Raw genomic sequence first — 12,093 nt, 5'->3', positions numbered from 1 at the left:
CACAAAGGGCATTCTAGCTGCAGAAGCCAATCGACACCATCTCAGCCATTCCAGAGATAAACGGCTAACTTTCTGCTGAATTTCTAATGGAAAGGAAAGTGCTCAGGCCTTCTCAGTTGCTGTCACATCACTGCTTATGGCTGCTCGATAGTTGTGAAAATGGCAAAGGCTAATAATGTTACAATCTCATTCTATGTGGCCCACAGGTGGTGTTGAAGGAAACCCCTCCACCTTATAGGACGGTTGTTTCACTTCCACATAGATGGCTGCCTACTTTCGTGCCTCTCGAAAAGCAGTGGTCCTCGCTGTCCAAAATGTACATCCCACTGGCCTTCAAAGAAAGACTTTTCACTCTCTGCTGTTACCTTCAAAGGCCACTGTTGTAGAGTTCGCATGGCCCCAAGTTTGTGTTACAGCGGGTGTAGCATGACATGGCAGGATACACCTTGGCCTGTTGACCAATCCTTTAGTGATCTGACTACGGCCTGCCACATTGTAATCGACCGACGCTAGGATAGTATCAAGGTATCCTATATCACAGAGTTGGTGCTGGTTGCAAGAAGCGGTCTTAGAGAGAGAGAGAGAGAGACTTCCTGCTCCTTGTGTACCTTCAGGGGTCCGAACTGGCATGGGCGTGACTGTGGACATTACACTTCATCCAGCGCATAAAGATGCCGTGACCCGGATTCGAACCGGGGTTGCTGCGGCCACAACGCAGAGTACTAACCACTATACGATCACGGCATTGTCAACGAGCCAGGTAGGAGTCGAACCTACAATCTTCTGATCCGTAGTCAGACGCGTTATCCATTGCGCCACTGGCCCTGCACCTGGCCCTGACTCTTTGCTAAGCCTTCACAAAGGGCATTCTAGCTGCAGAAGCCAATCGACACCATCTCAGCCATTCCAGAGATAAACGGCTAACTTTCTGCTGAATTTCTAATGGAAAGGAAAGTGCTCAGGCCTTCTCAGTTGCTGTCACATCACTGCTTATGGCTGCTCGATAGTTGTGAAAATGGCAAAGGCTAATAATGTTACAATCTCATTCTATGTGGCCCACAGGTGGTGTTGAAGGAAACCCCTCCACCTTATAGGACGGTTGTTTCACTTCCACATAGATGGCTGCCTACTTTCGTGCCTCTCGAAAAGCAGTGGTCCTCGCTGTCCAAAATGTACATCCCACTGGCCTTCAAAGAAAGACTTTTCACTCTCTGCTGTTACCTTCAAAGGCCACTGTTGTAGAGTTCGCATGGCCCCAAGTTTGTGTTACAGCGGGTGTAGCATGACATGGCAGGATACACCTTGGCCTGTTGACCAATCCTTTAGTGATCTGACTACGGCCTGCCACATTGTAATCGACCGACGCTAGGATAGTATCAAGGTATCCTATATCACAGAGTTGGTGCTGGTTGCAAGAAGCGGTCTTAGAGAGAGAGAGAGAGAGAGACTTCCTGCTCCTTGTGTACCTTCAGGGGTCCGAACTGGCATGGGCGTGACTGTGGACATTACACTTCATCCAGCGCATAAAGATGCCGTGACCCGGATTCGAACCGGGGTTGCTGCGGCCACAACGCAGAGTACTAACCACTATACAATCACGGCATTGTCAACGAGCCAGGTAGGAGTCGAACCTACAATCTTCTGATCCGTAGTCAGACGCGTTATCCATTGCGCCACTGGCCCTGCACCTGGCCCTGACTCTTTGCTAAGCCTTCACAAAGGGCATTCTAGCTGCAGAAGCCAATCGACACCATCTCAGCCATTCCAGAGATAAACGGCTAACTTTCTGCTGAATTTCTAATGGAAAGGAAAGTGCTCAGGCCTTCTCAGTTGCTGTCACATCACTGCTTATGGCTGCTCGATAGTTGTGAAAATGGCAAAGGCTAATAATGTTACAATCTCATTCTATGTGGCCCACAGGTGGTGTTGAAGGAAACCCCTCCACCTTATAGGACGGTTGTTTCACTTCCACATAGATGGCTGCCTACTTTCGTGCCTCTCGAAAAGCAGTGGTCCTCGCTGTCCAAAATGTACATCCCACTGGCCTTCAAAGAAAGACTTTTCACTCTCTGCTGTTACCTTCAAAGGCCACTGTTGTAGAGTTCGCATGGCCCCAAGTTTGTGTTACAGCGGGTGTAGCATGACATGGCAGGATACACCTTGGCCTGTTGACCAATCCTTTAGTGATCTGACTACGGCCTGCCACATTGTAATCGACCGACGCTAGGATAGTATCAAGGTATCCTATATCACAGAGTTGGTGCTGGTTGCAAGAAGCGGTCTTAGAGAGAGAGAGACTTCCTGCTCCTTGTGTACCTTCAGGGGTCCGAACTGGCATGGGCGTGACTGTGGACATTACACTTCATCCAGCGCATAAAGATGCCGTGACCCGGATTCGAACCGGGGTTGCTGCGGCCACAACGCAGAGTACTAACCACTATACGATCACGGCATTGTCAACGAGCCAGGTAGGAGTCGAACCTACAATCTTCTGATCCGTAGTCAGACGCGTTATCCATTGCGCCACTGGCCCTGCACCTGGCCCTGACTCTTTGCTAAGCCTTCACAAAGGGCATTCTAGCTGCAGAAGCCAATCGACACCATCTCAGCCATTCCAGAGATAAACGGCTAACTTTCTACTGAATTTCTAATGGAAAGGAAAGTGCTCAGGCCTTCTCAGTTGCTGTCACATCACTGCTTATGGCTGCTCGATAGTTGTGAAAATGGCAAAGGCTAATAATGTTACAATCTCATTCTATGTGGCCCACAGGTGGTGTTGAAGGAAACCCCTCCACCTTATAGGACGGTTGTTTCACTTCCACATAGATGGCTGCCTACTTTCGTGCCTCTCGAAAAGCAGTGGTCCTCGCTGTCCAAAATGTACATCCCACTGGCCTTCAAAGAAAGACTTTTCACTCTCTGCTGTTACCTTCAAAGGCCACTGTTGTAGAGTTCGCATGGCCCCAAGTTTGTGTTACAGCGGGTGTAGCATGACATGGCAGGATACACCTTGGCCTGTTGACCAATCCTTTAGTGATCTGACTACGGCCTGCCACATTGTAATCGACCGACGCTAGGATAGTATCAAGGTATCCTATATCACAGAGTTGGTGCTGGTTGCAAGAAGCGGTCTTAGAGAGAGAGAGAGAGAGAGACTTCCTGCTCCTTGTGTACCTTCAGGGGTCCGAACTGGCATGGGCGTGACTGTGGACATTACACTTCATCCAGCGCATAAAGATGCCGTGACCCGGATTCGAACCGGGGTTGCTGCGGCCACAACGCAGAGTACTAACCACTATACGATCACGGCATTGTCAACGAGCCAGGTAGGAGTCGAACCTACAATCTTCTGATCCGTAGTCAGACGCGTTATCCATTGCGCCACTGGCCCTGCACCTGGCCCTGACTCTTTGCTAAGCCTTCACAAAGGGCATTCTAGCTGCAGAAGCCAATCGACACCATCTCAGCCATTCCAGAGATAAACGGCTAACTTTCTGCTGAATTTCTAATGGAAAGGAAAGTGCTCAGGCCTTCTCAGTTGCTGTCACATCACTGCTTATGGCTGCTCGATAGTTGTGAAAATGGCAAAGGCTAATAATGTTACAATCTCATTCTATGTGGCCCACAGGTGGTGTTGAAGGAAACCCCTCCACCTTATAGGACGGTTGTTTCACTTCCACATAGATGGCTGCCTACTTTCGTGCCTCTCGAAAAGCAGTGGTCCTCGCTGTCCAAAATGTACATCCCACTGGCCTTCAAAGAAAGACTTTTCACTCTCTGCTGTTACCTTCAAAGGCCACTGTTGTAGAGTTCGCATGGCCCCAAGTTTGTGTTACAGCGGGTGTAGCATGACATGGCAGGATACACCTTGGCCTGTTGACCAATCCTTTAGTGATCTGACTACGGCCTGCCACATTGTAATCGACCGACGCTAGGATAGTATCAAGGTATCCTATATCACAGAGTTGGTGCTGGTTGCAAGAAGCGGTCTTAGAGAGAGAGAGAGAGAGAGACTTCCTGCTCCTTGTGTACCTTCAGGGGTCCGAACTGGCATGGGCGTGACTGTGGACATTACACTTCATCCAGCGCATAAAGATGCCGTGACCCGGATTCGAACCGGGGTTGCTGCGGCCACAACGCAGAGTACTAACCACTATACGATCACGGCATTGTCAACGAGCCAGGTAGGAGTCGAACCTACAATCTTCTGATCCGTAGTCAGACGCGTTATCCATTGCGCCACTGGCCCTGCACCTGGCCCTGACTCTTTGCTAAGCCTTCACAAAGGGCATTCTAGCTGCAGAAGCCAATCGACACCATCTCAGCCATTCCAGAGATAAACGGCTAACTTTCTGCTGAATTTCTAATGGAAAGGAAAGTGCTCAGGCCTTCTCAGTTGCTGTCACATCACTGCTTATGGCTGCTCGATAGTTGTGAAAATGGCAAAGGCTAATAATGTTACAATCTCATTCTATGTGGCCCACAGGTGGTGTTGAAGGAAACCCCTCCACCTTATAGGACGGTTGTTTCACTTCCACATAGATGGCTGCCTACTTTCGTGCCTCTCGAAAAGCAGTGGTCCTCGCTGTCCAAAATGTACATCCCACTGGCCTTCAAAGAAAGACTTTTCACTCTCTGCTGTTACCTTCAAAGGCCACTGTTGTAGAGTTCGCATGGCCCCAAGTTTGTGTTACAGCGGGTGTAGCATGACATGGCAGGATACACCTTGGCCTGTTGACCAATCCTTTAGTGATCTGACTACGGCCTGCCACATTGTAATCGACCGACGCTAGGATAGTATCAAGGTATCCTATATCACAGAGTTGGTGCTGGTTGCAAGAAGCGGTCTTAGAGAGAGAGAGAGAGAGAGAGACTTCCTGCTCCTTGTGTACCTTCAGGGGTCCGAACTGGCATGGGCGTGACTGTGGACATTACACTTCATCCAGCGCATAAAGATGCCGTGACCCGGATTCGAACCGGGGTTGCTGCGGCCACAACGCAGAGTACTAACCACTATACGATCACGGCATTGTCAACGAGCCAGGTAGGAGTCGAACCTACAATCTTCTGATCCGTAGTCAGACGCGTTATCCATTGCGCCACTGGCCCTGCACCTGGCCCTGACTCTTTGCTAAGCCTTCACAAAGGGCATTCTAGCTGCAGAAGCCAATCGACACCATCTCAGCCATTCCAGAGATAAACGGCTAACTTTCTGCTGAATTTCTAATGGAAAGGAAAGTGCTCAGGCCTTCTCAGTTGCTGTCACATCACTGCTTATGGCTGCTCGATAGTTGTGAAAATGGCAAAGGCTAATAATGTTACAATCTCATTCTATGTGGCCCACAGGTGGTGTTGAAGGAAACCCCTCCACCTTATAGGACGGTTGTTTCACTTCCACATAGATGGCTGCCTACTTTCGTGCCTCTCGAAAAGCAGTGGTCCTCGCTGTCCAAAATGTACATCCCACTGGCCTTCAAAGAAAGACTTTTCACTCTCTGCTGTTACCTTCAAAGGCCACTGTTGTAGAGTTCGCATGGCCCCAAGTTTGTGTTACAGCGGGTGTAGCATGACATGGCAGGATACACCTTGGCCTGTTGACCAATCCTTTAGTGATCTGACTACGGCCTGCCACATTGTAATCGACCGACGCTAGGATAGTATCAAGGTATCCTATATCACAGAGTTGGTGCTGGTTGCAAGAAGCGGTCTTAGAGAGAGAGAGAGAGAGAGACTTCCTGCTCCTTGTGTACCTTCAGGGGTCCGAACTGGCATGGGCGTGACTGTGGACATTACACTTCATCCAGCGCATAAAGATGCCGTGACCCGGATTCGAACCGGGGTTGCTGCGGCCACAACGCAGAGTACTAACCACTATACGATCACGGCATTGTCAACGAGCCAGGTAGGAGTCGAACCTACAATCTTCTGATCCGTAGTCAGACGCGTTATCCATTGCGCCACTGGCCCTGCACCTGGCCCTGACTCTTTGCTAAGCCTTCACAAAGGGCATTCTAGCTGCAGAAGCCAATCGACACCATCTCAGCCATTCCAGAGATAAACGGCTAACTTTCTGCTGAATTTCTAATGGAAAGGAAAGTGCTCAGGCCTTCTCAGTTGCTGTCACATCACTGCTTATGGCTGCTCGATAGTTGTGAAAATGGCAAAGGCTAATAATGTTACAATCTCATTCTATGTGGCCCACAGGTGGTGTTGAAGGAAACCCCTCCACCTTATAGGACGGTTGTTTCACTTCCACATAGATGGCTGCCTACTTTCGTGCCTCTCGAAAAGCAGTGGTCCTCGCTGTCCAAAATGTACATCCCACTGGCCTTCAAAGAAAGACTTTTCACTCTCTGCTGTTACCTTCAAAGGCCACTGTTGTAGAGTTCGCATGGCCCCAAGTTTGTGTTACAGCGGGTGTAGCATGACATGGCAGGATACACCTTGGCCTGTTGACCAATCCTTTAGTGATCTGACTACGGCCTGCCACATTGTAATCGACCGACGCTAGGATAGTATCAAGGTATCCTATATCACAGAGTTGGTGCTGGTTGCAAGAAGCGGTCTTAGAGAGAGAGAGAGAGAGAGACTTCCTGCTCCTTGTGTACCTTCAGGGGTCCGAACTGGCATGGGCGTGACTGTGGACATTACACTTCATCCAGCGCATAAAGATGCCGTGACCCGGATTCGAACCGGGGTTGCTGCGGCCACAACGCAGAGTACTAACCACTATACGATCACGGCATTGTCAACGAGCCAGGTAGGAGTCGAACCTACAATCTTCTGATCCGTAGTCAGACGCGTTATCCATTGCGCCACTGGCCCTGCACCTGGCCCTGACTCTTTGCTAAGCCTTCACAAAGGGCATTCTAGCTGCAGAAGCCAATCGACACCATCTCAGCCATTCCAGAGATAAACGGCTAACTTTCTGCTGAATTTCTAATGGAAAGGAAAGTGCTCAGGCCTTCTCAGTTGCTGTCACATCACTGCTTATGGCTGCTCGATAGTTGTGAAAATGGCAAAGGCTAATAATGTTACAATCTCATTCTATGTGGCCCACAGGTGGTGTTGAAGGAAACCCCTCCACCTTATAGGACGGTTGTTTCACTTCCACATAGATGGCTGCCTACTTTCGTGCCTCTCGAAAAGCAGTGGTCCTCGCTGTCCAAAATGTACATCCCACTGGCCTTCAAAGAAAGACTTTTCACTCTCTGCTGTTACCTTCAAAGGCCACTGTTGTAGAGTTCGCATGGCCCCAAGTTTGTGTTACAGCGGGTGTAGCATGACATGGCAGGATACACCTTGGCCTGTTGACCAATCCTTTAGTGATCTGACTACGGCCTGCCACATTGTAATCGACCGACGCTAGGATAGTATCAAGGTATCCTATATCACAGAGTTGGTGCTGGTTGCAAGAAGCGGTCTTAGAGAGAGAGAGAGAGAGAGACTTCCTGCTCCTTGTGTACCTTCAGGGGTCCGAACTGGCATGGGCGTGACTGTGGACATTACACTTCATCCAGCGCATAAAGATGCCGTGACCCGGATTCGAACCGGGGTTGCTGCGGCCACAACGCAGAGTACTAACCACTATACGATCACGGCATTGTCAACGAGCCAGGTAGGAGTCGAACCTACAATCTTCTGATCCGTAGTCAGACGCGTTATCCATTGCGCCACTGGCCCTGCACCTGGCCCTGACTCTTTGCTAAGCCTTCACAAAGGGCATTCTAGCTGCAGAAGCCAATCGACACCATCTCAGCCATTCCAGAGATAAACGGCTAACTTTCTGCTGAATTTCTAATGGAAAGGAAAGTGCTCAGGCCTTCTCAGTTGCTGTCACATCACTGCTTATGGCTGCTCGATAGTTGTGAAAATGGCAAAGGCTAATAATGTTACAATCTCATTCTATGTGGCCCACAGGTGGTGTTGAAGGAAACCCCTCCACCTTATAGGACGGTTGTTTCACTTCCACATAGATGGCTGCCTACTTTCGTGCCTCTCGAAAAGCAGTGGTCCTCGCTGTCCAAAATGTACATCCCACTGGCCTTCAAAGAAAGACTTTTCACTCTCTGCTGTTACCTTCAAAGGCCACTGTTGTAGAGTTCGCATGGCCCCAAGTTTGTGTTACAGCGGGTGTAGCATGACATGGCAGGATACACCTTGGCCTGTTGACCAATCCTTTAGTGATCTGACTACGGCCTGCCACATTGTAATCGACCGACGCTAGGATAGTATCAAGGTATCCTATATCACAGAGTTGGTGCTGGTTGCAAGAAGCGGTCTTAGAGAGAGAGAGAGAGAGAGACTTCCTGCTCCTTGTGTACCTTCAGGGGTCCGAACTGGCATGGGCGTGACTGTGAACATTACACTTCATCCAGCGCATAAAGATGCCGTGACCCGGATTCGAACCGGGGTTGCTGCGGCCACAACGCAGAGTACTAACCACTATACGATCACGGCATTGTCAACGAGCCAGGTAGGAGTCGAACCTACAATCTTCTGATCCGTAGTCAGACGCGTTATCCATTGCGCCACTGGCCCTGCACCTGGCCCTGACTCTTTGCTAAGCCTTCACAAAGGGCATTCTAGCTGCAGAAGCCAATCGACACCATCTCAGCCATTCCAGAGATAAACGGCTAACTTTCTGCTGAATTTCTAATGGAAAGGAAAGTGCTCAGGCCTTCTCAGTTGCTGTCACATCACTGCTTATGGCTGCTCGATAGTTGTGAAAATGGCAAAGGCTAATAATGTTACAATCTCATTCTATGTGGCCCACAGGTGGTGTTGAAGGAAACCCCTCCACCTTATAGGACGGTTGTTTCACTTCCACATAGATGGCTGCCTACTTTCGTGCCTCTCGAAAAGCAGTGGTCCTCGCTGTCCAAAATGTACATCCCACTGGCCTTCAAAGAAAGACTTTTCACTCTCTGCTGTTACCTTCAAAGGCCACTGTTGTAGAGTTCGCATGGCCCCAAGTTTGTGTTACAGCGGGTGTAGCATGACATGGCAGGATACACCTTGGCCTGTTGACCAATCCTTTAGTGATCTGACTACGGCCTGCCACATTGTAATCGACCGACGCTAGGATAGTATCAAGGTATCCTATATCACAGAGTTGGTGCTGGTTGCAAGAAGCGGTCTTAGAGAGAGAGAGAGAGAGAGACTTCCTGCTCCTTGTGTACCTTCAGGGGTCCGAACTGGCATGGGCGTGACTGTGGACATTACACTTCATCCAGCGCATAAAGATGCCGTGACCCGGATTCGAACCGGGGTTGCTGCGGCCACAACGCAGAGTACTAACCACTATACGATCACGGCATTGTCAACGAGCCAGGTAGGAGTCGAACCTACAATCTTCTGATCCGTAGTCAGACGCGTTATCCATTGCGCCACTGGCCCTGCACCTGGCCCTGACTCTTTGCTAAGCCTTCACAAAGGGCATTCTAGCTGCAGAAGCCAATCGACACCATCTCAGCCATTCCAGAGATAAACGGCTAACTTTCTGCTGAATTTCTAATGGAAAGGAAAGTGCTCAGGCCTTCTCAGTTGCTGTCACATCACTGCTTATGGCTGCTCGATAGTTGTGAAAATGGCAAAGGCTAATAATGTTACAATCTCATTCTATGTGGCCCACAGGTGGTGTTGAAGGAAACCCCTCCACCTTATAGGACGGTTGTTTCACTTCCACATAGATGGCTGCCTACTTTCGTGCCTCTCGAAAAGCAGTGGTCCTCGCTGTCCAAAATGTACATCCCACTGGCCTTCAAAGAAAGACTTTTCACTCTCTGCTGTTACCTTCAAAGGCCACTGTTGTAGAGTTCGCATGGCCCCAAGTTTGTGTTACAGCGGGTGTAGCATGACATGGCAGGATACACCTTGGCCTGTTGACCAATCCTTTAGTGATCTGACTACGGCCTGCCACATTGTAATCGACCGACGCTAGGATAGTATCAAGGTATCCTATATCACAGAGTTGGTGCTGGTTGCAAGAAGCGGTCTTAGAGAGAGAGAGAGAGAGAGACTTCCTGCTCCTTGTGTACCTTCAGGGGTCCGAACTGGCATGGGCGTGACTGTGGACATTACACTTCATCCAGCGCATAAAGATGCCGTGACCCGGATTCGAACCGGGGTTGCTGCGGCCACAACGCAGAGTACTAACCACTATACGATCACGGCATTGTCAACGAGCCAGGTAGGAGTCGAACCTACAATCTTCTGATCCGTAGTCAGACGCGTTATCCATTGCGCCACTGGCCCTGCACCTGGCCCTGACTCTTTGCTAAGCCTTCACAAAGGGCATTCTAGCTGCAGAAGCCAATCGACACCATCTCAGCCATTCCAGAGATAAACGGCTAACTTTCTGCTGAATTTCTAATGGAAAGGAAAGTGCTCAGGCCTTCTCAGTTGCTGTCACATCACTGCTTATGGCTGCTCGATAGTTGTGAAAATGGCAAAGGCTAATAATGTTACAATCTCATTCTATGTGGCCCACAGGTGGTGTTGAAGGAAACCCCTCCACCTTATAGGACGGTTGTTTCACTTCCACATAGATGGCTGCCTACTTTCGTGCCTCTCGAAAAGCAGTGGTCCTCGCTGTCCAAAATGTACATCCCACTGGCCTTCAAAGAAAGACTTTTCACTCTCTGCTGTTACCTTCAAAGGCCACTGTTGTAGAGTTCGCATGGCCCCAAGTTTGTGTTACAGCGGGTGTAGCATGACATGGCAGGATACACCTTGGCCTGTTGACCAATCCTTTAGTGATCTGACTACGGCCTGCCACATTGTAATCGACCGACGCTAGGATAGTATCAAGGTATCCTATATCACAGAGTTGGTGCTGGTTGCAAGAAGCGGTCTTAGAGAGAGAGAGAGAGAGAGACTTCCTGCTCCTTGTGTACCTTCAGGGGTCCGAACTGGCATGGGCGTGACTGTGGACATTACACTTCATCCAGCGCATAAAGATGCCGTGACCCGGATTCGAACCGGGGTTGCTGCGGCCACAACGCAGAGTACTAACCACTATACGATCACGGCATTGTCAACGAGCCAGGTAGGAGTCGAACCTACAATCTTCTGATCCGTAGTCAGACGCGTTATCCATTGCGCCACTGGCCCTGCACCTGGCCCTGACTCTTTGCTAAGCCTTCACAAAGGGCATTCTAGCTGCAGAAGCCAATCGACACCATCTCAGCCATTCCAGAGATAAACGGCTAACTTTCTGCTGAATTTCTAATGGAAAGGAAAGTGCTCAGGCCTTCTCAGTTGCTGTCACATCACTGCTTATGGCTGCTCGATAGTTGTGAAAATGGCAAAGGCTAATAATGTTACAATCTCATTCTATGTGGCCCACAGGTGGTGTTGAAGGAAACCCCTCCACCTTATAGGACGGTTGTTTCACTTCCACATAGATGGCTGCCTACTTTCGTGCCTCTCGAAAAGCAGTGGTCCTCGCTGTCCAAAATGTACATCCCACTGGCCTTCAAAGAAAGACTTTTCACTCTCTGCTGTTACCTTCAAAGGCCACTGTTGTAGAGTTCGCATGGCCCCAAGTTTGTGTTACAGCGGGTGTAGCATGACATGGCAGGATACACCTTGGCCTGTTGACCAATCCTTTAGTGATCTGACTACGGCCTGCCACATTGTAATCGACCGACGCTAGGATAGTATCAAGGTATCCTATATCACAGAGTTGGTGCTGGTTGCAAGAAGCGGTCTTAGAGAGAGAGAGAGAGAGAGACTTCCTGCTCCTTGTGTACCTTCAGGGGTCCGAACTGGCATGGGCGTGACTGTGGACATTACACTTCATCCAGCGCATAAAGATGCCGTGACCCGGATTCGAACCGGGGTTGCTGCGGCCACAACGCAGAGTACTAACCACTATACGATCACGGCATTGTCAACGAGCCAGGTAGGAGTCGAACCTACAATCTTCTGATCCGTAGTCAGACGCGTTATCCATTGCGCCACTGGCCCTGCACCTGGCCCTGACTCTTTGCTAAGCCTTCACAAAGGGCATTCTAGCTGCAGAAGCCAATCGACACCATCTCAGCCATTCCAGAGATAAACGGCTAACTTTCTGCTGAATTTCTAATG

At 49.7% G+C, this 12,093-nt stretch overlaps 27 non-coding genes across 27 annotated transcripts; all 27 read right to left on the bottom strand.

Moving 5' to 3' along the window:
• Window positions 1-672: 672 nt before the first annotated feature.
• Window positions 673-744, bottom strand: TRNAH-GUG (transfer RNA histidin (anticodon GUG)). The gene has a single exon. It is a non-coding gene; the product is annotated as a tRNA-His (tRNA).
• Window positions 745-752: 8 nt separating this feature from the next.
• Window positions 753-825, bottom strand: TRNAR-ACG (transfer RNA arginine (anticodon ACG)). Its single transcript has one exon. It is a non-coding gene; the product is annotated as a tRNA-Arg (tRNA).
• Window positions 826-1,610: 785 nt separating this feature from the next.
• On the bottom strand, window positions 1,611-1,683 carry TRNAR-ACG (transfer RNA arginine (anticodon ACG)). Its single transcript has one exon. It is a non-coding gene; the product is annotated as a tRNA-Arg (tRNA).
• A 697-nt stretch (window positions 1,684-2,380) lies between these two features.
• Window positions 2,381-2,452, bottom strand: TRNAH-GUG (transfer RNA histidin (anticodon GUG)). Its single transcript has one exon. It is a non-coding gene; the product is annotated as a tRNA-His (tRNA).
• An 8-nt stretch (window positions 2,453-2,460) lies between these two features.
• Window positions 2,461-2,533, bottom strand: TRNAR-ACG (transfer RNA arginine (anticodon ACG)). Its single transcript has one exon. It is a non-coding gene; the product is annotated as a tRNA-Arg (tRNA).
• A 705-nt stretch (window positions 2,534-3,238) lies between these two features.
• On the bottom strand, window positions 3,239-3,310 carry TRNAH-GUG (transfer RNA histidin (anticodon GUG)). The gene has a single exon. It is a non-coding gene; the product is annotated as a tRNA-His (tRNA).
• An 8-nt stretch (window positions 3,311-3,318) lies between these two features.
• TRNAR-ACG (transfer RNA arginine (anticodon ACG)) lies at window positions 3,319-3,391 on the bottom strand. The gene has a single exon. It is a non-coding gene; the product is annotated as a tRNA-Arg (tRNA).
• A 705-nt stretch (window positions 3,392-4,096) lies between these two features.
• On the bottom strand, window positions 4,097-4,168 carry TRNAH-GUG (transfer RNA histidin (anticodon GUG)). Its single transcript has one exon. It is a non-coding gene; the product is annotated as a tRNA-His (tRNA).
• Window positions 4,169-4,176: 8 nt separating this feature from the next.
• On the bottom strand, window positions 4,177-4,249 carry TRNAR-ACG (transfer RNA arginine (anticodon ACG)). Its single transcript has one exon. It is a non-coding gene; the product is annotated as a tRNA-Arg (tRNA).
• Window positions 4,250-4,956: 707 nt separating this feature from the next.
• TRNAH-GUG (transfer RNA histidin (anticodon GUG)) lies at window positions 4,957-5,028 on the bottom strand. Its single transcript has one exon. It is a non-coding gene; the product is annotated as a tRNA-His (tRNA).
• Window positions 5,029-5,036: 8 nt separating this feature from the next.
• TRNAR-ACG (transfer RNA arginine (anticodon ACG)) lies at window positions 5,037-5,109 on the bottom strand. Its single transcript has one exon. It is a non-coding gene; the product is annotated as a tRNA-Arg (tRNA).
• A 705-nt stretch (window positions 5,110-5,814) lies between these two features.
• On the bottom strand, window positions 5,815-5,886 carry TRNAH-GUG (transfer RNA histidin (anticodon GUG)). Its single transcript has one exon. It is a non-coding gene; the product is annotated as a tRNA-His (tRNA).
• An 8-nt stretch (window positions 5,887-5,894) lies between these two features.
• TRNAR-ACG (transfer RNA arginine (anticodon ACG)) lies at window positions 5,895-5,967 on the bottom strand. Its single transcript has one exon. It is a non-coding gene; the product is annotated as a tRNA-Arg (tRNA).
• Window positions 5,968-6,672: 705 nt separating this feature from the next.
• TRNAH-GUG (transfer RNA histidin (anticodon GUG)) lies at window positions 6,673-6,744 on the bottom strand. The gene has a single exon. It is a non-coding gene; the product is annotated as a tRNA-His (tRNA).
• An 8-nt stretch (window positions 6,745-6,752) lies between these two features.
• TRNAR-ACG (transfer RNA arginine (anticodon ACG)) lies at window positions 6,753-6,825 on the bottom strand. Its single transcript has one exon. It is a non-coding gene; the product is annotated as a tRNA-Arg (tRNA).
• A 705-nt stretch (window positions 6,826-7,530) lies between these two features.
• TRNAH-GUG (transfer RNA histidin (anticodon GUG)) lies at window positions 7,531-7,602 on the bottom strand. The gene has a single exon. It is a non-coding gene; the product is annotated as a tRNA-His (tRNA).
• An 8-nt stretch (window positions 7,603-7,610) lies between these two features.
• On the bottom strand, window positions 7,611-7,683 carry TRNAR-ACG (transfer RNA arginine (anticodon ACG)). Its single transcript has one exon. It is a non-coding gene; the product is annotated as a tRNA-Arg (tRNA).
• Window positions 7,684-8,388: 705 nt separating this feature from the next.
• On the bottom strand, window positions 8,389-8,460 carry TRNAH-GUG (transfer RNA histidin (anticodon GUG)). Its single transcript has one exon. It is a non-coding gene; the product is annotated as a tRNA-His (tRNA).
• Window positions 8,461-8,468: 8 nt separating this feature from the next.
• TRNAR-ACG (transfer RNA arginine (anticodon ACG)) lies at window positions 8,469-8,541 on the bottom strand. The gene has a single exon. It is a non-coding gene; the product is annotated as a tRNA-Arg (tRNA).
• Window positions 8,542-9,246: 705 nt separating this feature from the next.
• TRNAH-GUG (transfer RNA histidin (anticodon GUG)) lies at window positions 9,247-9,318 on the bottom strand. The gene has a single exon. It is a non-coding gene; the product is annotated as a tRNA-His (tRNA).
• Window positions 9,319-9,326: 8 nt separating this feature from the next.
• On the bottom strand, window positions 9,327-9,399 carry TRNAR-ACG (transfer RNA arginine (anticodon ACG)). Its single transcript has one exon. It is a non-coding gene; the product is annotated as a tRNA-Arg (tRNA).
• Window positions 9,400-10,104: 705 nt separating this feature from the next.
• On the bottom strand, window positions 10,105-10,176 carry TRNAH-GUG (transfer RNA histidin (anticodon GUG)). Its single transcript has one exon. It is a non-coding gene; the product is annotated as a tRNA-His (tRNA).
• Window positions 10,177-10,184: 8 nt separating this feature from the next.
• On the bottom strand, window positions 10,185-10,257 carry TRNAR-ACG (transfer RNA arginine (anticodon ACG)). The gene has a single exon. It is a non-coding gene; the product is annotated as a tRNA-Arg (tRNA).
• A 705-nt stretch (window positions 10,258-10,962) lies between these two features.
• Window positions 10,963-11,034, bottom strand: TRNAH-GUG (transfer RNA histidin (anticodon GUG)). Its single transcript has one exon. It is a non-coding gene; the product is annotated as a tRNA-His (tRNA).
• An 8-nt stretch (window positions 11,035-11,042) lies between these two features.
• Window positions 11,043-11,115, bottom strand: TRNAR-ACG (transfer RNA arginine (anticodon ACG)). The gene has a single exon. It is a non-coding gene; the product is annotated as a tRNA-Arg (tRNA).
• Window positions 11,116-11,820: 705 nt separating this feature from the next.
• Window positions 11,821-11,892, bottom strand: TRNAH-GUG (transfer RNA histidin (anticodon GUG)). The gene has a single exon. It is a non-coding gene; the product is annotated as a tRNA-His (tRNA).
• Window positions 11,893-11,900: 8 nt separating this feature from the next.
• Window positions 11,901-11,973, bottom strand: TRNAR-ACG (transfer RNA arginine (anticodon ACG)). Its single transcript has one exon. It is a non-coding gene; the product is annotated as a tRNA-Arg (tRNA).
• Between the last annotated feature and the right edge of the window lie 120 nt (window positions 11,974-12,093).

This window comes from Lithobates pipiens, unplaced genomic scaffold (genome assembly GCF_037356315.1).
Source record: "Lithobates pipiens isolate NorthernLeopardFrog02 unplaced genomic scaffold, aLitPip1_a1.2 Scaffold_8, whole genome shotgun sequence".
NCBI lineage: Eukaryota > Metazoa > Chordata > Amphibia > Anura > Ranidae > Lithobates > Lithobates pipiens.
This window is presented reverse-complemented; position numbering and strand designations above follow the sequence as displayed.